Source organism: Piliocolobus tephrosceles, chromosome 18 (genome assembly GCF_002776525.5).
Source record: "Piliocolobus tephrosceles isolate RC106 chromosome 18, ASM277652v3, whole genome shotgun sequence".
Lineage (NCBI taxonomy): Eukaryota > Metazoa > Chordata > Mammalia > Primates > Cercopithecidae > Piliocolobus > Piliocolobus tephrosceles.
This window is the reverse complement of record NC_045451.1, coordinates 63025764-63049467: the sequence shown is the minus strand read 5'-3', so window position 1 is coordinate 63049467 and position 23704 is coordinate 63025764.

The window sequence follows — 23704 nt, the reverse complement described above, 5'->3', positions numbered from 1 at the left end:
TCACAATGTGCTTAAATTTTTTTTTGTCTTAAATATTCCTCTTTCTTGAAAAACCCAGTCATTTTGTTTTAGGACAAAAACTTACCACACAAGATTCTGTCTTATATAAAATTACTTTTTTACCTTCTTTAGTCCTCAGTGTTTTATCAGTTTGCTAATAAACAAACAAACAAAATGCTTATTTGACTGAACTGCATTTCAAGACAGTATGTTAAAGACATTTTAAAAAAATTATAAATTAATGTCCACTGGATAAAAGAGTTGAAGGAATTAAAAACAGAAATTATGAAGTTTTAAAAATACTGTTTTCCAGGGTTAAAGTAAAATAAATATATAACTAATCAACACATAGTTGAATATAAATTGTAAAAGCTTGATTCTTCACTGATTATAAAAATAATTTATTAGAATATAGACCAGACCGTACCACATAGGACAGAAATTTTCAAGGTATCAGGTGGTAGTTGGGTAGGAATAACTTTCCTGCTCCTTCTTACCCAAAGATTTTGTAAATGAATGAAAACCAATAATGAGGTATGTGCTAAGGACATACCATAGTGTCCTCTGTTTTAAAAATGAATACTTTAGATGACAATATGTTATTTGTTTTCAATTCCTCCAACTTTGGCTATAAAAAATATCCATGTTACCATTTCTCATTCAAGCTTCTAATGATTGAATGCCTGAGTCTGTTTGAATTTTTACAAACAAGTAATGCGAATAGAGAGAAGTTCCAATTCCCCAAAGGCTGCAAAATGACACCCTCCAACTATAACCGGGTGACCTCCTGAGTGTGTAATTAAATTGCAGATGGGGAATAGATCTCTAATTTATTTTTAGTAGACCAGGCTGGAGAAAATAAAATATACCTGACTTTACGTTTTTAGGTTTGTAGGATAATCATTAGTAAAGTTGGTTCTGACTTTATATTTTCAGTGTATGGAAAGACATTTCAGCAAGTAACAGCTCTGTTTGCTCTAATGAGACTTTATGGTGAATGAAAGACCTGTAATAAGGAACTATGTAGCTGAAATTGCAACAAAAACTAGGTACAATAGGCATAGATATTATCGTCTATTTATGAAGAAGTGTCCTGAAAATTTGTAGTTGTGTGTGCACATTGGCAAGTAGCAAGAGAAAACTTATCAGGTTAGAGGAACTTCTTCCAAACTTGGCAAGTGGGCAGAGGGGAGCAATCCTTACGTATGTGAACTGATTTTTACTATCTCTTTTACAGAACTTTTTTTTTTTTTTTAGATGGAGTCTCACTCTGTTGCCAGGCTGGGGTGCAGTGGCGCGATCTCAGCTCACTGCAACCTCCGCCTCCCGTGTTTGAGCAATCCTCCTGCCTCAGCCTCCCAAGTATTATAGGTAGGCACCACCACACCCAGCTACGTTTTTGTATTTTTAGTAGAGACGGAGTTTCACCATGCTGGCTAGGATGGTCTTGATCTCTTGACTTCGTGATTTGACCACCTTGACCTCCCAAAGTTCTGGGATTACAGGCGTGAGCCACTGCACCTGGCTGAGAATTTTACTAAACTTGTGTTAATGTAGTTATTGCATAATTTGATCTTTCAAAAAAATTTAAAATACTTAATATATGTACTTAACATTTGGCATTTTCTTCTCCTTTTTTGAATGTAGATGGGGAAATATTCGGTTAAGATGCTGGCTTTAGCTTATTCAGTATGAAATATTTTATTACTTTTTTCGTTAGGTGTGTGGGAAGATAGGATGTAAATTTGGAAACGAGTTTTTATTTTACTAAATCTGTTAAACTTTTTCTTTATAGGTTGCCTAGGGGATATGAGAAGGGGGGCATTAAGAAAATAGGTGTTTATAACTTGAGGACATATCTTATAGATATCAGCTTGCAGGATTTTTAAGTGTGGGTGACTGCCTTGCAAGCTACAGACTACCAATTCAAATAGTGGCTTTGGGAAAGGCAATTGTGATTTTCCTTTCCAGAAAAATCTAAAGCTGTTTAGATGCATTTACTATGGAATAGATTTTTAAAAACTGAGCATCGATGGTTTTGAATTCAAGCACAGCAGAACTCTGCATGTGAAATTTCTTTAGCGGGGAACCGAATCAGGTAATTATCGCGGCCTGTGAAAGATAGAAGAAAATCAGAAAAAATACAAGCTTCTTAGATTTTTCTTTTTGTAGGTAATGTGAATGAGTAAAAATTAGAATTTAATACCTGGTGACTCTTGACTGCAACCCCAACCCAGTATAACAGACTTGCATGTTTCTGACCTGAGATTAGTATCAGAAGGAAACAGTACATTATGGAAGATGGAGGCTCTGGGGTCTTCCTAATTTAATGTCCAAGTGTTTCTGATGGAAAGTTTGAAATTGTCAGGAAATGTTATGGAAATGCCAACAATATAAAAATAAACTGTGTAAGTTGTAAAATATAAGGCACAGCTCAGTTTATTCTGTGGTAGGGTAAAAAATTACAGATTTTTCATTAACTAATAGATCTACCTTTATCCTGTTAAATTATCTGTACCATCTCCTTCCCTTGAAATTATTTCTTTTTCATGTTACATCTGGTGTTCTCCTAAGTGTGAATACTGGAATTAAGCTACTGCTATTGCTACTCCTGCTCTTGCTACTCTAGCTCCAACAGTTTTCTGGCACTTCCTATTTAAAAAGCATGAACTAATATCTTTACATGAAGTCAGTTATTTGATTCTCACAAAAATCCCATAACATCAGCAGTTTCACCAACCTCCTTTCATGAATGAGGACACTGAGGCTTAGAAGGATTTGAGCCAGGCAATTCTGTGGCTTAACCACATCTTATCAGCTAGTCCATAGTAGTAACAATCCATTTGCCTTTTGAAAAGCCCTTCTCTTACCATCATTGTCAAGGCTCCATCAGGACTGCTTTTATGGGATGTAGTTTCCTGGCTTGTATGATATCATACAGATCACTTTATACTTGATTTCTCAGCCCAGCTGTCATAAGAAACTCTTTAACTTGTACCTATGCTCTCCTCCTCCCATGATGAACCTGCACATGTGCACAGGGTATTACTTATTAATTAAACAGCTATTTGCATGTCTACTATTGGTGCTAATTTGGGAGACCCCAAAAATGGATAACACCCAGCCCCTTCCTTAAAGAGAAGACGGGAATAGAAGTCAATAATAAAGGTTATTGTTGTCCCTCATCTTCTCTTCAAGGACTTTGTTAGTATAACATCCAGCCTGCCTGTATTTTACAACTATACTATTTTAAGCTGCTTATTCTTTCCTGACTTACATTTTTTTCATCCATCTATGGCTCTAGTGTTGAATTGAGATCCATTTATTTATTAAGTATCTGATGACTATATAGGAGTTTTAGGAGACTAATAAACAACAATCCTATTTCCCCATCTGTCTTTGGAACTCACTGATATGAACATAGAGGTCTGATAGCTGGAGATAAAATAATGTTTTATAATAACTATAAAGTTATTTGGAGGTTATGGCTGAGGTTTGTCAAATGAGTTTGCTAATATATCCCCTTCCCCAATGCAACTGGCAGCCCTAGGAAACCATGGGGCAAGGCTTCTGCTATTGCATAGTAAGTAGAAACAATGCATACTGTCTTTCTTGTATGCAGATCACAAAGGAAAGAGAATGAGATAGGAGAAGAACAGAGCATGGCTGGTTTATTCTAACTCATCTGCCAATCAGGAGGAATGGGTTGAGAGGTGATAGAGAGAGGCCAGGAGTGTCACTCCAGTGGAGGTCCCCCTGCATGAACAAGGAAGAGCAATGAACAAAGGTTCCCTCCAACAAATTCAACTATGTTAAGAGATGCGGTTAAAAGATCTCAGTCAAATGGAAAGCCACATACAGAAGCAGGCAGTTCTAACGTAAAGAGGTCTTATAAATAGGTCCAAGCATTGTAGGGGGTATCAGAGATAGATTCCCAGAGGAGGTGACACTAGCTGACTCTTGAAGGAGGAGTAGGAGTTTGCCAGATAGAATGGGGACCAAATGACCCGTGTGAGCATTTTCTGGCAGAGAAATAGCACGCAAACAAGTCCTGAGGCTGGAAATGTTTGAAGAACAATTGTTTTGATAGTATCCAGTTGTAAACTGTCAAAGGTGAGATTATATGTCAGAATATAAGACTGGATGGTAGACGCAGTTGATTGACTCTCTGTCCCTTGCTTCTGAGGGTGACTGTGTTTGGGGACTTTAAATTTGCTTATTGAAGCTCTACCCATTGACCTACCATTGCACTAATTGGGAGTGAGAATCTCAGGGCACCTTTGCTTTAAGAGTAGGCAGACTTTATTCTTTCTTCATTCATCTCAGCCTCACAGACTGAGAGTCTGAGATTTGAGATTTCTTGTACTTCCAGAAAAGTCAGATGTAATTCTAGCAAAGATTGGAAATGAGAAGAAATTCCTAGTTTAGGAACATTAGTCTTTTCTGATTTAGGCTCAATTTTTATATTTATGTAGTAGGTTGGAAAATTGTCGTTGTTTTGACAGTTAACAGTGATCACCAACCCTGGGTCTAGATACGGCTGGCTGTTTACTGCTGATGCTACAATGATAAGTTCACAAGTCAGGTGGATGCTAATATCACAGCCTTTCAGATTCCCAGCCAGGCTGACCTCTGAGAATAGAGTGATAGCTTACATCATCCCTTGAGCATGCTCAGAGAACATCATCCAGCTCCTGGAGGGGTTCATCCATCATGGAGTCTGGCAGATGGCTTGGCGTGCTTGGCATTTCAAATTTATACTAACGGAAAGCATCGAAGTACTTGGAGGGTAAGTCTGCATCTCTTAGTTTTGTTTGGCACATTGAAACCCTCTGCCAGAGCAGCGTGAAAGTTATGTTTACCACCCTGATTCATTACACAGGTTTTTTCATAAGGAATTGTTGCTCTCGGGAGTCCCTGGTATTTATATAATGTGTAATAGTTTTCAAAATACTGCAATATCTACATTACAAAACATTTTTACAACAAATTGTAAAATGTCTCTATATTAGCTCATTTATCTTGACAGCAAAACAATAAGACGGGACAATAGTTATTTGCGCCATTTCATAAAAGTGAAAACTGAGGCTTAGAGAAGTTAAGTTGCATCTCTTAAGTCGATGCTGTGTGATAGAAATATAATACAAGCCACATGTGTAATATTAAATTTTCGAATTCCACACAAAGTAAAAAATAAACAGGGGTGACATTAATTTCAATATGTTATTTAACCCAATATACTCAAATGTTATGTCTGCATGTAATCACTTTAAAAATGGTTGAGACATTCTATATCCCACTTTTCTTACTAAGTCTTCAAATTCTAGGTTTATATCTTAGGAACGAAAGGGTACACCTGATAATCTCAATTTGTGAAAATACTTACACAAATGCTTTTTTGCACATGAAACACTTTGTAAATGAAATTAACATTTTACATGTAATCCTTTTCTAGTGTCTTTATTTGCTTTGCCCCTATTATTTTCAGCATGTGTAGGCCAAAATTTCATTCCTATTGATTGTTCAGTGTGGGCGGAATAGGTGGGTGGACATTTTTATTGACTAAATAAAATATGCACTTTTTGAGATTCATCTCCTGTTTTCCTGAAATAGCAACTCTACATTTTCCAGGTAGCTAAAAGGAAAAATCTCAGCCTCTCTAGACAGCTGCTGCAGAATATTATTTCTGTAGTGGCTCAAAGGTTTGAGGATCTTCCTTCCATAGGAGCAGAGAGCACATACACAGCATGCTTGGTTCTAGGAGGCTCCCTTCTTCCCCACATCGAAAAAATCAACACTGAAACCAACCAAACCAAACTTCAAATACTTTTGTAGAAAAAACTTCCAGGGAGAGAGTATTTACAACATCAAGATAAAATAAAAGTGTTAGGTTCCAGTCCTTCCAGACTCAGCTCTGAGCTCTGCGATCTCTAAGTACGTTTGCACAAGTTGTGCCTTTGTGCTGCTGTCTACCATCCCTAGTCACCTGCTGAAGTTGATTCATCAAGGATGAGTTTGCGGTCTTCAATGAAACCTTCTTTAATTCCCCTAATTAGAATGAACATTTTCTTCTCCTGGATTCCCATGATAGCTTGATTGTAATTCTATTATGAAAAATAATTACATTGTCTTCTATCTTATATTAAGTTGAACCAAGTACAAGTGCTTTTTTTTGTAGATAAACACGTTCCCTTTCATATGCTTCAACCTACTGTAATTAACTAGTGGAATTCTAAACACACAGACACACACATAGACAGACACACACACATACACTCATGCATCTACAAGTTAGAATCTATGTATTGTTAACTTCTGAAACTCCCATGGCATCTTGATCACAGAAGCCCTTCAATAATGGTTTGCTGAATTGAACTGAATGAAGTAAAAACAGAATGCATGTTGGGGAAATAGAATTATAGAAATCAACCCTCTTTCCAAAATGACTCACAGATTGCATGTGCCTTGTGATTCAACTTGAGTGGGAATAAAGGACCTTGGGCAAGAGGTTTTGAATTTTATATGTTAAGTAGAGGGTGTCAAGGTGTTTTGTAGTAATCAAATTTCAGGCTTTAAATATGCTAGTTATAAGCAAGGAAGCTATAGTATTACTGATGGGTGGTGTGAGTGTGTGTGTGTGTGTGTGTGTATGTGTGTGTGTTGTGCATGCATGTGCTATTTTAAATTAAACATCCCAATCTGGGGTGAAATCTTTAATAAATTGAGAGTAAGAAAAAGTCTCCTTAGTGCCAAAACAATTGTTCTGACTAATTGGGCGTACTGAACCGACAATGGGCAATGTTTTATTTATTTGTTGGTTTGCTTATTTTTTTTTGGTGATAAAGACACAATAAAAAATCATATAATATCTTCATGTCCTGTTATATTTTTATGTTAAGATTTAATGAAATCTTGTTCAAAAAGCCAGTTGCTTCAAAATCAATAAATTATTTTTTGGTTTTGTTAGTTTTTCTGTGTAGACCTGTTCAGCAGATGCAACCCAATTATGCCAGTGGTATTTTTATTAAATATCTGCCCCAAAAACAATTGCATTAGGGATTCAGAAAGAAGGAGCACTTATGAATTTGATGTATCTGGCATGAATTTTGGATATGAAGCTGCCTAATCAGTTTGAAACGCATAGTTTCTGAATCCTTAATTTAGACGTTGGTCTCAAACTGTGGCTAAACAGAGTATGAGTCAAATTGTATAAAATAAAGTGTGTCCTTTTTTTGTGGAGGAGTTGTATATCACCCATGAGGCTGTAGAAAGAAGATCTCATTAAATATGGAGAGTTAGCTCTGGCATATGCTGCTCAGATTTTCCTTCTGAAATGAAATGCTTATTGTCCAGCTGCTGGAAGTGCTATAAGAAGACACACCTCAGCTTATAGCCTTCTGCAAAGTGCCTTGGTTGAAAGGCCTTCCTTGCTCAAGATCATGCCCCTTTCTGGGGAAGCTGGCATCCTATAAATGTCAATGCAGATGTGTAAAGCCCTGTCCTTCGCAGCCCTGCTCTGGACCCAGAAGGGTCATCCCAGCTCGAGTTCCCCAAGGGGTTAGCCGAGGTCTTTGTTGAAGTCGTCTTCTGCTTCTGCCCAACCATGCTTTGTTCCCTTTCCTTTCCTTACACAAATATTCATCCCAAGAGTTTTTCAATAAATTTCTTGTATGGTCATCTTTGTCTTAGAGCTTGTTTTCATGGAGTCCAACTAATAACAATATTCAATTAGGAGAGCAGAGAGGTTTTGAACTAACAGAGACTTAACCAGGACTTGAGGCTAAAAATTTTTCTCCAATTGTCAAGTCCTAGTATGGAAATACTGTTGACGAAGAAGTTCAGATGCCATCAGTCAATTTTCCTTAGTTGCCTTGTACTGCAGAAGAGACTTGAATTCGTAGAGCCTTATTATTGTTTTGGCTGCAGTATGGATTCGAGGTTTGTCTGTCATTTGTGTTTCTGCTTAGCTGGTTCCAGTGTGAGATTACCGATGTATCTGACCTAAAATTCCTCCAGCAAATCACTTCAAGTGAACAATTTCACAGATCCAGATAATTCTCCATTAGGCAATGTACAATTTTGGGCTTGACAGTTTCCTGAAATATTCTGAGTTGGACAGGAGTGGTTGTAGTTTATTGCAAAAGACTTGAATTTGTAGAGATCTTCCAGAGTATTCCTGGGGGAATATCTGAATAGGAACAGAATCATACTTGGATCATTTTATTCAGGCTGAGTCCTCTGGGTCCATCCCTAGAGAAATCTAATTCCCTGGGCCTGCTTTTGTGGCTTGCTTCGAGATAGTGTGGAATGACTAGACCGTTGAAGAGTTTTTGTGTCTTGTGCATTTAAATGACCTACACATGACATAGCACAAGTGGTTCTAGGCTAGTTTTGTTCTCAGTGCCACAATTCCGTGTAAAAATTCACCTATCAGAGCCAGTCTCCCACTTTGAGCTCCCTCTGTTTTCTTTTCCTCTGTGTTTTATTTAGTCTTTTATAATTGTCTTGGAAGACGCTTAGTTGTTGTTTTAAAAGTTAGCCCAACTATTTTGAATGGGCCAGTATTTATGCTGCAAGACACTTAAGAGAACAGCCAAGCTTATCTTAAATAGAACTGAGCTATCCATTGCCATTGGTAGTTTGACCAGGCTAGTGAGAAGAAACTGAAAACACTGTGGCCAGAAAATAGAAGACATGGACTCTTGAAAGAGTTTGGAGAAACATGACATCCTTTTAATGTATTTTTAAGTGTTATCGTTGGAAAGAGAAAATAAATTAGTCTTTTCTGTTTCTTAAGAGAGCAGGAATAGAATTAATGGGTGGAAGTTGGAAGGAGGCAGAGGAAGCACTTTCTAACAAATATTGTCTTGCATTTAAATGAGCTGTTGTGCTAATGTGTTCCATCTGATTAACATGTTGAAGGATAATCGAGGTGTCTACTCAGTTTGAGATATTTTGCCTTCACTAGAGAACTGGATGGAAGAGACTGCAATGTTGGTGCTCCCCAGTGACCACACTCCTGATATTTATACTCTGTGCAATCCTCTTCATGACTGCTGCTGAGCTCAGCCATGGGACTTGCTCTGGCCAATGGTACATTAGCATGCATCAAGCAAGTGGAGGCACGCTGAGTGCTGCACATTTGCAACACTCCCTCTTGGAAGCCAGAAGGATGGTTTGAGGCCAGGAGTTTGAGGTCAGGGGCTGTGCCATAAAGAAGTTTGGGCTAAACTGCTGAATGATGGGAGGTACTTCAGGGAGGCAAAGCACCCAGTCAAATGCAGCCAAATGAATGATTCTAGCCTCACCACAAAGAGAAGAAATATTACCCAATCGGGCTCAGAATCATGAGAAATAATAAGTCATTGGTTTAAGCCTCTAAGTTTTGGGGTGGTTTATTAGGCAGCAGTACATTAATATAATGGAAATACTCAATTACATCATTTCTGGGAGACTCCCCAACTCTTTTGCTCTCTAACTAGTTGTAAATAGTCAGGGAAAAGAGCTTGAATAGATCAAAAAGCATATGGTTACAAGCCACCCTCTGAGATACTGCGGTTCATTCGTTCGCCTTGCGGAAATGCACATTTAAACTATCTTTACTTAGTGACAGTCCAACAAGTACATAAATAGCTCCCACAAAAGGAACACTTCATCCATCCTCCTTTGCTGACTAATCCTGATTGTCTGGCAAATAGTGTGGGTATGGGGATGATATCCTGGCTCTCAGATGAGAATCAAGGTTCAAAATCTCCCCCAAACCTTCACATTTCTGAGTCTTCAGCAGATGTTAAATGCGATTTAGTTAACAATGATTAATTCCATACACTGTTTTCTTATCTATTAAATGAAGTTTCCACAGCAATTTAGTGGGAGAAAAGGAAACATTAAACAGAATATAAATCATTGTAAACATTTTAAAATAATCTGGTCAGATTTTGTATTTGCCTTATAATTTAAAAAATAGTTATTGTCTGTTCTTCCTTTTCAAGAAATTCTTGATAATCAAATTTATTTTTTGTCCTTTCCACTGGTGTTTCAAACCAGGAGTATAAGGGAAAGGCACGGATCTTCCTGATGTGTTTGATTTATTTTGAATATTGGTAAATTCATGGATCAGAGCAGCAGTTTGGCTTCAGCTTAGCCTTTAGGAAACTTTTTATGATGCTGGTATATAAAACCATCATAAGGGTAAAGTCAATGCACTGTGGTTTCCCTGTCTAATGTTCCTTCACTTATTTATTTTTTGGGCTTCCATGAGAAGTTATATTTATTTTTGCTGTTAATTGTTTGCTTAAGGTTGGGTGACTAATACTTTCTAGGTAGCTCAGTCAGTCCATGTTCTGGGGTTTCTTAAAAGTTTTGTTACACTGGGCAGCAGAGCAAAACCTTGTCTCAAAAAAAAAGTTTTGCCACTAACTGTTATTAAAAATATTGATATGGGCTGAGCATGGTGGCTCATCCCTGTAATCTCAGCACTTTGGGAGAATGAGATGGGAGGATCACTTGAGGCCAGGAATACAAAACTAGCCTGGGCAACACAGTGAAACCCCATCTCCAAAAACAAATTTTACAAATTAGCCTGGCCTGTTAGCATGTGCTTGTAGTCCTAGGTACTTGGGAGGCTAAGGCAGAAGGATGGTTTGAGGCTGCAGTGAGCTCTGATCATGCCACTGCACTCCAGCCTGGGCGACAGAGCCAGGCCCTGTTTCAAACAAACAAACAAACAAACAAACAAACAAACAAACAAACAAACCCTAATATAAGTAATGCCTGCATTAGCTACTTCAGTGCTGGTGTGCTGAAGATCATGAGTTCAGTCCAAGAACAGGCCGGTGTGCATGTTTCCTGACTTTCAGCCGGACCCAGAGCCCTAATCATCCACTGTGCAGATGCAGCACCTGACAACTCAAAGGCAACAAAAGCCCTGGCAACTCAAAGGCAACAACTAAGCCCTGGGGATAGCTCAGGGCTTAGTCATCACTGCCTTTGGAAAAGTACCTCAAGATGGAGGCCCTGCATCAAATTTGAAGGGCACTTCATCAGATAAACTGAAAAAGTGCACAGTAGCACGTTTCATGAACGGCCTGTGGGGGGAAATTGCTGAAATGGTGATGAGAGGATGCTGGCTTCTTTTCCCACATGCTAGTCAAGAACAGTGGTGTCGTGTCCCGTGCAGCCAATGTTGGCATGAAGAGACTCTCAGGGGTCATTATCGGTGGGCAGTGTTCAACTGGAGGGCTAGCAGCTGAGGATGTTCAGGACGAATGGATGCTACACGAGGGTAGCAGTTTGCTTCAGCTCTTCTTCACTGCTACATTCCCAGCATCTGGAATAGGGCCCAACATGAAGTCAACACTAAAGATTTTTGAGTGAGTGAGTAGATGATAGACATTTTTCATTTTATGGCACATACAATGGAAAATGCCTTTTGCTTCTGTTACTTGAGACATTCTTGTAGCTATTCCAGTTTGCTCTTCAGAGAGGAGAAGAGAAAGATCAGAGAGAAAGGGCACTGCAAATAAAATGGATGGTATATTCATCTCATAAGACAATTACCTGAGTTTAACCCGGGCTAGGAAAAGCCAGAAAGGCAAATGGTAAAAAAGCAATTGGGATGAGCCACATGTTATTGAAGATGATCTTTTTTTCTGGCTGCAAATCTGATAGTGATATCTTTGGTGAGAATGTACAGAGAAGCATGATCCACAAAAGTGAGTGACTCCCTGGGGCGGGGGCTGAAGGACTGTTCAAACATGGCCTATTACACATTTGGAAGAATTAGAGTAATGGTTGGATGGCCTCTAAGAGTTAGATCAGCTGAAACAACTAAACAGGCCAAAATAAATTAAGCAAGAAAAGTTATTTTGTTGGTTAGAGAAGATAGATAAGGCAACTAGACCTTTCTAGAAACCCGAGAGCAAAGACTGACCTCTTCCAATTCCGGTGAGGTATTAAGAAAGATAAATCTATATGATAGTTAGATGTAGTATATAGTTAGTAAGCTGACAATATCCGTACAATGAGGTCCTGTTGTTACAGTGTAACACCTGTAGAGATTTTAAAGGTGACTTGTACAAGAAAATAACTGATAGGAGAATGATAAGTCAGGAAATGCCTTCGACTATAGCTTTCCTTAGTCAAGTGTCTGCTCTCTGCTTTGTGTGTTGTTAGTCCAACTGGCTTCCAGAGGAAGGAGTTAAGCCTGAATGATGTCACAGATTTAAGTGCTTTAATGAATGACAGAAAGAATAAAAAGTGATGTCATTGAGAAGTTACCAGCCTCTAAATCAATTGAGGAGGCTGAAGTTAGACCAGAACTAAATATATTCAGGTAGGTGTGCTACAGTGGGAACTGGGAAACTGTTCTCCATATGGCGTGGGTGAGTATTAAGCTCCCTCAGGAAATTTAAACAATTCTCTCTGGGCACATAATTCACGTTTCATAATGTGAGTTTCAGAGTGGTTTCCCAAAATTGCCACATAAAACCAAAACTGTAGTGTCAGTCTGAAATAAAGGAAAGAATCATTTCCTCTGAGCACATATATGGCCAGTTCAAGGTGTCTGAGAAAAGAGAAGTTGGACACTGTTCATTTAGAGAACGGAGAGTCAAAGGGTTAGAGTTACGTAATGAATTAAATTAATTCTTTTCTAATTACATATGTTGTGTCAAATATTACAATGTTAATCATGAAACATCGCTCATAAATAAGAAGTGCCATATGTTTCACTCATTCTGTGGTCTGGATAAGCTTTGGTAAAATGCAAATGTCAGTGAATGGGGCAAAGAATTGGGAATTGATTTAACAGATGGCCACTTTAGCCACATTCTTTTTTTTTTTTTTTTTTTTTTGGTCACCTGATTCTCCGCTATTCATGCCATTTATTTTATTTAACCTCCAAACGACCAAGGCCAATGCAAAGATTTAAAAATGAATATGGTGAAATCCTAACATAATCATAATGCATATATGTTCATGAATCTTTTAAAGTATTGATGACTTGTGGAGCTTTCTATTTCACTAGGAGAAAATTGACATGTAAGTGAAGTGAGTTTTTCTTAATCATATATATACATGTAAAACTAATTGGTAGTTGCTACTATATAAAATACAAGACACAAAAACCGTATTTGAAAATATATCTGTATGTCCAGTATGAACAATTATAGCTCAATTCATTGTGGATATTACTTATGAATCCATTAAATTCTATAGCTGTGGTGGCTGAGTAATGATACTAGCAGGTGATACTGTGTGTCTGTAGATGCTAGGCACTGTTCTGTTGCTTTACTTGTACTAACTTATTTGATCCTTATATCAACTTATCCCTATTTCATAGTTGAGGAAACAGAGGCACAGAGATGTTATGTAACTTGGCTAAAGCCAGGAGTTAGTGTGGCAGACCTGGAATTCGAATATAGGCCGCTTGACTCCCCAAGTCTGCATGTACAACCAGTAGTTGTGCTGCTTTTCAAACATTGGTTGGTACCTGGTAATTTTGCATCTTGTCTCCTAGTCCTTTCAACTGAATTAATATATCAATGTTGAAACAGTGCCAGTTCATCTCCTAAAAAGTAAGGACACTTTCCTTGTGTTAGGTTCTTGATGCAGAGAACACCAAAATTAAAATTTAATGGCTGGTTTGGAAGGTGACTGTAAGAAGTGCATTTCTTTAGTTTAATATGAAGCTGGGCAGTGGTGAGGAGGGGGTGGGGGAGATGGCTTACTATGGGAACTTGTCAGAAAGGCAGTGATTCAAGTGATGTCTTAGAGTGTTGACGTATACTTCTTTGTTCTCCTGCTACCTGTAATGAGTGCCAAGGAAAGAAAAATAAGTAGGACTATTGTAGAGTCCAGGTTGTTTTATGAAGCTCTAAGAAGTATGGATAAAACAAAATATTACTGCTGCTTCCCAGATGGGGAAGATTGAGAAATAGAATCGGCTTCCAGGTGTTCAGAGAAATCAGAAGCTAAGACAGATTGAGAAACAAAAATGTAGAATTATAAAAAAAAAAAAAAATAGAACTGGAGGGATTAGGAGATTGGAGTACCCATCCATTTTGTTTGACAGATGAGAAAATGAGGCTGGGTGATTTTGTATGATCTTTCTTTTGAAGGTATGTATGCAACTGTGTATCTCTATAATCTTACCTCTTTCCTGCAAACCCACAAAACAAGTACAGTACAGTAGGACTTTTATAAGTGAGAGAATTATGGTGAAGAAAAAATAAAGGTTGGGATAATAAGCCAATGACAGGTGATGTTAGAACATAAAATGCATGTTATGAGGTCATCAAACACTGTTAGGAAACTATAAATTTGGCTCTCAGATTTCTAGCAGCCAGTGCTAAGAAAGAAGCATGAGCCATCATGTTTATGAGAAAAAGCCACCAATTTTCCAGAATGTGCACAATCACTCCTGGTTGTGAGCCCTGAGAAAATGTATCCTAAGGACCTTAGCGAGAGGGGCCCATTATTACAATGAACAATATCCTCAGCAGATAATCACCACAAGCTTCACAGGACTGTTGCTTTACCTTTACTTCCTGTAAGGGCTGTTGGCAGAATAAATCAGCCCAGCTTAGCAGGAGGATTATTTGAGGAAGTAAAGCAGTGCAGTCCAGATATGAAGGTAGCTCATGGTCCTCTTAAGGAAGAATTTTCCAATTTTAGGAAAGTGAATAGAAAACATATACTTCAGGTAATTCTGTTAAATACTTTTTTTTTTCTCAATAAGGCTTTCAGTCAGTATTGACTGGCACTGAATTTCACTTTCTCCTCTCAAGTGAATGTTTAGGGATGTAGAGAGTCTGTTTCCTGTTTAAATGCAGACCCAGGTGCCCATAAGCACTGAGAGTTCTCTGAAGCTGGGGAGGCTTACCCGGCTCTTTGCAGGAGCTCTTATACTCTCCTTTGCACGTATTTTCCTCAGCCTAATGTTTATACTTTGCCTTTTTGATAATGTAATTTTCCATGTAGTTATGAATTTGCATGTGTTAGAGTAGGAGGCCACTGCAAACTCACAGAGTGATGGGCTGAGCAAGTACTGAGGAGTAAGCCAAGATTTTCCCTAAAAATAATTGTAAGTTTATTCCGGTATATGAACAGATGGGTGACCGAGGCCCCCAAAACATGGCCACAAGAATTTTTGTTTGGAACAGTTTCAAAGTGGGTGGTAACAAATGCCCACTATGGCCATAAAAATAAACCCCAGGAAGAGATCCATAGAACATCTAAACTTTGAGCAATGTAACCTCCTACAGAATGCTGTGGAATGAAATCATTACAAAATATATCCCTAATGCCTGAATGAGTTGTAAGCACAAGCAGCCGCGTATTAAGTCCTTACTGGAGGTACCTGTGGTCACCATATGTCCTGGTGGCCTGGATAATGTCTGTTATCCTAGCATGATTGTCAATACTAACTCCTTTATTGTCAAAAGTATTTTTGCTCCTCTAATGCCTTTCAGTAACACTGGAAATTATAGAAGTTTCCTGAGAATATAACGTTAATGTAAAATATCTTTCCAGAAATTTTGCCTCCATGCTTATTGGTTCTGCCTTCCGCATTTTTGGAAAAACAAGGATGGTCACTAACAAATCCTAAAAATGATCCAAATCTTAATCTTAACCTCATATGAGCACCTTTATGTGTGTGCATGTGTGTGTGTGCCTGTGTGTGTGTCCAGTTGTAAACTTTAGAGTAATTTCCATGTTGTAAAGATCCATTGCCTCATAAAAGTCCTGGAATTGTTCATTTCTCTTTGAAGAATAAATTAAACAAAATAAAGTATTTCCATCGGAAGGCTCGTGTTGACCTTATAACTACGTGTTAACTCCCTAAATGTTAAATAGAAGTATTAACTTCTGGCACACACACAAGTGTCTTGGCTTGAAAGATGGATGAAACGACCACAGTACTCTTACCTGATTCTTGTTTTTGGAGTCAATACCAAGGGTAAGTCCATACAAGCTGTATGGATTATTTTTAATGATGGGCATTAATAAAGTGATCGGCTGGATCTTGGATAGAATACTAACCTGAGAAACCAAGGCTTCCAACTTATTGATGAAAACTTGCCACACCTTTGGAAGAATCATTAAGTCATTCATAAGAGGAGAAGGTGGTTCTTTAAACAATAAATAGATTACATTCTGGTCACTACTAGGTCGTTTAAATATACGGGGAGGAATTTGAGGCTGTAATTTGGTGAGTTCCTTGAACAATTCTGAAGGAAAGAAATCTTTTCACAAGAGCATTATATAGATTGAACTTTTAAAAAATAATGAGCTGTACAATATGAGGAAGTAGTATCCCGATACAATTGTAGGGCTGGCTGAGATTCACAAAGTTCAGAGCAATTGACCTTGGTTTTTCCAGCTGGGACAAGTTTGTGGCTTAAGGATCAACTTGAAACTGACTTATGACCCTTTTCACCAAATTGATATCTTCAGTAACTCATTTCACATTAAGCCGTACTGTTGTATCTGGGGGCCCTGTCAGGCCCTTCCTCATGAATTTATTTGCCCAAGTTCTTTGAAGGCAGAGAGTTTTAAAATCGCAGAGACTGTTGTGACTTCAAGTATTATGGCTCAGTTTCCTTGTCTAGATATTGATATAACTGTAATTGTGGATGGCTTAAAATGTGAACCAATGCATGGGAGTTAAATTGTTCTCATTGGTGGAGAAACCACTTGTCATCACTTTTTAAAAGACCCGTAAGACTCTTCCAATCTTAAGTAGAATTGATTAATCTTTCTGTATGAGTTCCCTGTATCTTTTACATACATATATTATTTTTATCTCTGCCATCATCACACATTAAGGCATTTATTTGGTTATGTACCCATCTTCCATCAAAAACTTTGAATTCTACAGTAGGAAGGACCGTGCCTTGTTTGCCTTTGCTTTTCCAGTGCCTAGTGCAGAGTTTGTGTTGAATAAATGGAAGAACATGTTTTATTTATCTGACAATTTTTAAGAAAATTCTTCCCCCAAAATTCAAAAAATTGTGACAGACATCTACCATTCATATTTAATAAATGTTAGTTTTTCATATTTGTTTCAGATAATTTTATTGTTAAAGAATTAAAACTTTACAGCTGCAGCTAAGGCCCTCCTCTCCATCCCATTACTCTGACTCCCTAGAGATAAACATATCCTGGAGATGCTTGTGCCATTTTTGAGACGTTTTTGCTGTTTCACTCATATGTATCATCCTAAAATAGTATCATCATAAAAATGGTATTGTTCAAAGTGTTTTCAAATTTTGCACATTATATTATGTAAATTCTTTTACAACTTGCCTTATTAATTTAATATTTTAAAAATATTTATCTGTATTGATAGTTGCAGATCTAGTTCATTCATACTAATGTGTGATTCCACCATGGCTTATTTATCCATTTCATTACTGACAGACGTATGAAGGTTGTTTTCAGATTTTCCCATCAATGAACAATGGAGCAGTAAACATTCTGGTATATATCTTGTCGAGTAAATATGTAAGTTTTTCTAAGATATATGAGTCCAGAAAAAGACATTTCTGGACTTTAGGCTAATCATATCTTTAGCTTTCCAATGTGCTATACCAATTTATATCACCACCATCAGTATATAACCATTCTTACTTCCTCATCTCACTGATACTTGGTGTTAACAGACTAAATTTTTGTCAGCATGACAGGTGTAAAAATATCTCATCATTGTTTTAGTTTGCGTTTCACTGACAACAAGTAAGAATGGAAATATTTTCGTTTGTTTATTGTACATTCATCTTTCCTCTTCTATAAATTGCTGTTCATGATCTTTGGCCGCTTTTCTATTGGGTTATTTATCTTTCATTATTGGGTTTTAAGTATTTTTTAATATATATTTGATCTGAGTCTACTGTCAGTCACATGAGTTGGAAATATTTTTCCCAGTCTGTAGTTTGTATTATTAATTTACTACCTTTTTCTCAGAGATTTTAATTAGTTAATTTTCTGTCTTTTCCTTTATTTTATGATTTTTTGTGCCTTAAGATATCTTTCACCACTTTAAAGGATAGAGACATTAAATATTGTCTTCCAGAACTTTTAAGTTTTGTTTTTCATATTTGTACCTTTAGTAAGCCTGGAATGAATTTTTATGTTGGTAGGAAGTAAGCATCTAGTTTTATTTTTTCCATGTGGATAGAATGTTTTTGTTACTTGCACTTTCAGTTTCATATCTGAGAATCAGTACACTGCCGAATCCAAGGCCATGAAGCACCACCCCATTGTTTTCTCAGTGTTAACTCTTACATGTATGTCTTTCGTTAGGTGTAGATTTATGACATTTATTCTACAAATGACTGGATGTGCTTTATCAATGTGATTCTCTTTTAAGTTGTGTCTGCTATTAACCTATTATAGCTTTAATTTTAATGACAATGGTTTTCTAAAATTTCTACATACTATTTTAATAGTACATGCTTCCTTAGTTATATTTTTTATTCCATCTTGAACATGCTTATTTTAAGTGTAATTATTTTATTTTGTAGTGTTTTTTGGATTTGTGTATTAGGTCAGCTTCCTGGATTTTCTAATCTTGTTTGTGTTTCTGCAGTCTTTCTCTCAATAAATCATTTTCTTGAGTAGTTTGTGATTTTTGCTCTGTAAAGTTTTGAAACTAGGGTTATTATTTTTCATCAGACCCTGAGGGTTCTTGGTTGTGAAAGTGTTTCTCTTGCTTTAGGTACATATGCAGAGATCCTCACCAGTCAAGGACCATGTTTAAAGAACCAATTTCTTGGCTTCAGGATTCTTGTACCACTTACTACGGTGTCAATTCAGAGTTGATGCCTTAGAAATATTTTTCTCTTAGGTTCTTGGACATAGATTCATCTCCTTGAGGAATGGGCTTTTTCTAGTCTCCCAAGGGGCCAGGCTTTCCAGGATTCTGCCTTCTGATAGACAGTATGAGTCCCTGCTTCTTTCATAGCTTTGAGGCCATTCTCTTCTTTCTTCGTGTTGTATTAAAACCTTATCTCCTTTCCCCTAGGGCCTATGTAATGATCTAATATCCTTCCCAAGCTATCAAAGTTCCCTCTTACCACTTTAAAACTCTGACTTTAAGCTCCTCCTTATTTGTAGTGGCTGGGGATATTAGGCACTTGTTTAACAGGTTTTTAGTGAGTACCTATAAGAAGTCAGTATTGTTCTAGGACTTGGGTTATGCCTATGAATAAAGAGATCTATATTTCCATGTTTGTGGAGTTTAGATTCCAGCAGCAGATAGATAAATGTAAGCATATAATTAAAACAGTAAAGTATCTGAAATCTTATAAGGTAATAAATGATATGGAAGAGGGATATAGGCATCTCATCAAAGGGTCAAGAATGGAGGAGGAAGGGAAGCAAGTCGGAGTATAAAGTCATATTTTCAGAGTGAGCTTCATGGTAAGGTGGAATTTGAGCAAAGGCTTAAAAAAAATGAAAGTGTGAGCCAAGCCACTTCCATGGAAAGGGTGTTTCATTGAGGTGAAACAGCGGAGTAAAGACCTGCATGTATGAGGATGCTGCAGGCTTTGTGGGAGTGGCACAGAGGCTGGTGTAACTGGAGCTGATTCGTTTAGAGAAGGAGTCCTGGGGGAGGAGACCAGAGTTCAAGGGAGAGGACAGGTCATGTACGGCTTGAAAGCCATTGTAAGGATTTTGGCTTTTAGTCTGTGCTTTGAAGAGAGCAGTGACCTGATCTGACATGTTCTAAAAGATCGCATTGGTTCGCTGGGTGCGGTGGCTCACGCCTGTAATCTCAGCGCTTTGGGAGGCTGAGGCAGGCAGATTGCTTGAGATCAGGAATTCCAGACCAACCTGGCCAACATGGTGAAACCCTGTCTTTACTAAAAATACAAAAAGTAGCCAGCTGTGGTGGCACACGCCTGTAGTCCCAGCTACTCAGGAGGCTGAGGCAAGAGAATCACTTGAACCCGGAGGCAGAGGTTGCAGTGAGTCAAGATCACACCACTGCACTCCAGCCTGGGTGACAGAATGAGACTGTCTTAAAGAAAGAGAAAAAAATCTTGTTGGCTATATGTTGATAGCTATGTTTGGCTATAGGTAGATTGTAGGGGACAGGAGTAGAGATAGGGAGATATATTGAGAGGGTACTGCAGGAATCCAGGAGCAAGGATGATGGAACCTGACAGGTGTGGCCATAGAGGGGGCAGGAGGGTATAGCCAGCACTGGTTCCTGATGGATTGGCTGCGACAGAAACATAAAGATGTTTTCTTCCTTCTTTTCAGCTCGCTAAGTATGTATCATATTTATTATTATTTTCTTAAATCTAACATTTTCATCTGATCTTAGGGGAGGGTAGGTCATGTTAATTCATCTGACCTTATTCTGGGACTGGAAGCCAATGACACATTTTAAAACGTCATCTTCTGTTTAAATACATCTTTGAAATTTTTGTCATGGTACATGCTTAGAAGTTTTAGGAAGTTCGAGCTCCTGAAAGAAAATCAGAGAGACAAATTGCCTGAGACTGGGGAGGAGCTGCTAAGAGTGCACTCTGTGCAAATGGCTCAAAACAACAGCAGGGGGCTGTGTGTGCAGGGGAGTCTTAGGATCCTATAAATCCTCCCGCAAAGAAATAAATATCTATCTGGAAAAATGTGCAGGCAGAGTTTTCATCTCAACAATTGGCACAAGTGAATGTAGGGCTTTCCTTTTTCTTTTGTTTTCTTCCAAAGAAAGAAAGTTCAGAGCACTTTAAAAGGTTTCTTTTGGCCGGGCGCGGTGGCTCAAGCCTGTAATCCCAGCACTTTGGGAGGCCGAGACGGGTAGATCACGAGGTCAGGAGATCGAGACCATCCTGAGGCAGGAGAATGGCGTAAACCCGGGAGGCGGAGCTTGCAGTGAGCTGAGATCCGGCCACTGCACTCCAGCCCGGGCAACAGGGCGAGACTCTGTCTCAAAAAAAAAAAAAAAAAAAAAAAAAGGTTTCTTTTCCCCACGAGGTAATAGCGTTCTTCCCCCTGAGAAAAACACTCAAATATTCCAAGGTTTTTCATATTGATTGTGATTTCCAATTGATTTCATATTGATGAGGGCTTTTCACATTGATTGTGGTGTAATCTCTTGGTAAACAGAGAAAACTGAGTGGTTTAGATCGAGAAACCATAACTAAGGCACCCCCCAGTATGGAAAAAATAATCAGAATCTTTTGTAGTATTTATCTGGAACAATGCAAGAAGATTCATACTCACAATCTAAGGTGAATATAACAAGATGATTACTCATTATGCCCAAGATATCCATTCCTTTTTGCTTGAAAAAGCCATTTCCAGTTTTTGGCCAAAAAAAAAGTAAGCAGGGTAAAATGATGAGCACCACAGCAGACAGACACCTTCTATTAATATCTATGAGCAGTGTGAGGTGACCACCCTTGCCCTGTGGACATGCAGTCAGCACCGATTCTGTGTCCTTGGGTTCCAAGGCTTTGTCCTCCAGTACCCAATGTCTGCTTCCCTGTTGCACTTGAAATGGAAAGGGATCCAGGCAAGGGACCTCTTTTTCCAGAGTGCTGCTTATTGCAAAGGAATAACAGGAAATATAACATTTACCAAAAAGATTCACTCTTCTCAAATATTTGAGATTCACTAAAACCTATTGTTTATTTAAAGAAATACTTTGATCTCTATAGGATCTACAAATAACCTTCAAATGTCCTTTTATTTTCCCTTAAAGGCAGTATTCCCAAACTTTCGTTCTAATTAGGTTTGGGGTGGGACCCTAGATTCGTATTTCTAACAAGCTCCTGGTTTGTGCTTGTCTTTGAACTACTCTCTGACTGTCTCAAGCAATGGTTTTTGAGTTTGACTATACCTTCAGTTCCTTACAGAGCTTTCAGAAACGCCAAATAACTAAAACTGCCTTTGCAAAAATTGTAACAGCAAGAAAATTATGGCAGTGAAAGAGATCTGACCTAACCAACTCCATCTAGTCTTTAACCCCCAAACTGCCTGTATTAGTCCATTTTTATGCTGCTGATAAATACATACCTGAGACTGTCATTTATAAAGAAAAAGAGGTTTGATGAACTCACAGTTCCATGTGGCTGGAGAGGCCTCACAATCATGGTGGAAGGCAAAAGGCACATTTTTTTTTGTTTGTTTGGCAGAGTCTTGCTCTGTGCCCAGGCTGGAGTGCAGTGATGCGATTTCGGCTCACTGCAAGCTCCGCCTCCTGGGTTCACGCCATTCTCCTGCCTCAGCCTCCCAAGTAGCTGGGACTACAGGCACCTGCCACTACGCCCGGCTAATTTTTTTGTATTTTTAGTAGAGACGGGGTTTCACCGTGTTAGCCAGGATGGTCTCGATCTCCTGACGTCGTGATCCACCCACTTCGGCCTCCCAAAGTGCTGGGATTACAGGTGTGAGCCTCCGTGCCTGGCCAAGGCACATCTTGCATGGTGGCAGACAAGAGAGAAAACGAGAGCCAAGCGAAAAGGGTTTCCCTTGTGAAATCATCAGATCTCATGAAACTTATTTACTACCACAAGAATAGTATGGCGAAACTGCCCTTATGATTCAATTATCTCCCACTGCGTCTGCCCCACAACAGTGGGAATTATGGGAGCTACAAATCAAGATGAGATTGGAGTGGGCACACAGCGAAACTACATCACTGCCCGTGGTCATTCCTGGGTATGGACCAAGCTAACTTAGGATCAAATTTAGTTTATAGTTTAAATGATAATTGCCCTTCCCCAAACTAAACCGGCTTTATAAAATTAATGAAAGGTTACCAGGTTAATAAAATGAGAGGGGTCTGAATTCTGCAAAGAGGTAGGTATAGTTAAACAATTACCAGCTATTGTTCCACAGGTCTCAAGATTTACAACTTCCCCAATTACTCCTGTAAATAAAACCATTAGTAGAAAACTTACGATTGGCCTTTTAAGATGTCTTTTGAAGGCCGGGCGCGGTGGCTCAAGTCTGTAATCCCAGCACTATTGGGAGGCCGAGATGGGCAGATCACGAGGTCAGGAGATCGAGACCATCCTGGCTAACACGGTGAAACCCTGTCTCTACTAAAAAATACAAAAAAACTAGCCGGGCGAGGTGGTGGGCGCCTGTAGGTCCAGCTACTCGGGAGGCTGAGGCAGGAGAATGGCGTGAACCCGGGAGGCGGAGCTTGCAGTGAGCTGAGATCAGGCCACTGCACTCCAGCCTGGGCGACAGAGCAAGACTCCATCTCAAAAAAAGATGTCTTTTCAGACTTTTACATTATTGACTACTGAATGACTCCACCTGGACCAGTGACTCCTCTGTGACTCCCACCCAGAAGTGGACTCAGTGCAGGAGGACTGTTTTCCACACCTTACAGTTGCATCCCCAACCAATCAGCAGCATCATTTCCCCTGCCTCCTGCCTGTCAAACTACCCTTGAAACCCTAGCCTGTGAATTTTCAAGGAGGCTGATTTGAGTTGATAATAAAACTCTGGTCTCTCTCCTATTTAGCTGGCTCTATGTGTATTAAATTCTTTATCGCGATACCCCTGTTTTGATAAATCAGCTCCATCTGGGCAGTGAGCAAGAAGAGCCCATTGGGTGGTTGCATAACTGACGTCACCTCAGACCAATTGAAACAGAATTCTGAGTGGAGAACCTGGCATCTGAATTTTTAAAGCTTCCCAGGTGATCCCAACATGCAGCTAGGCTTGAGAACAT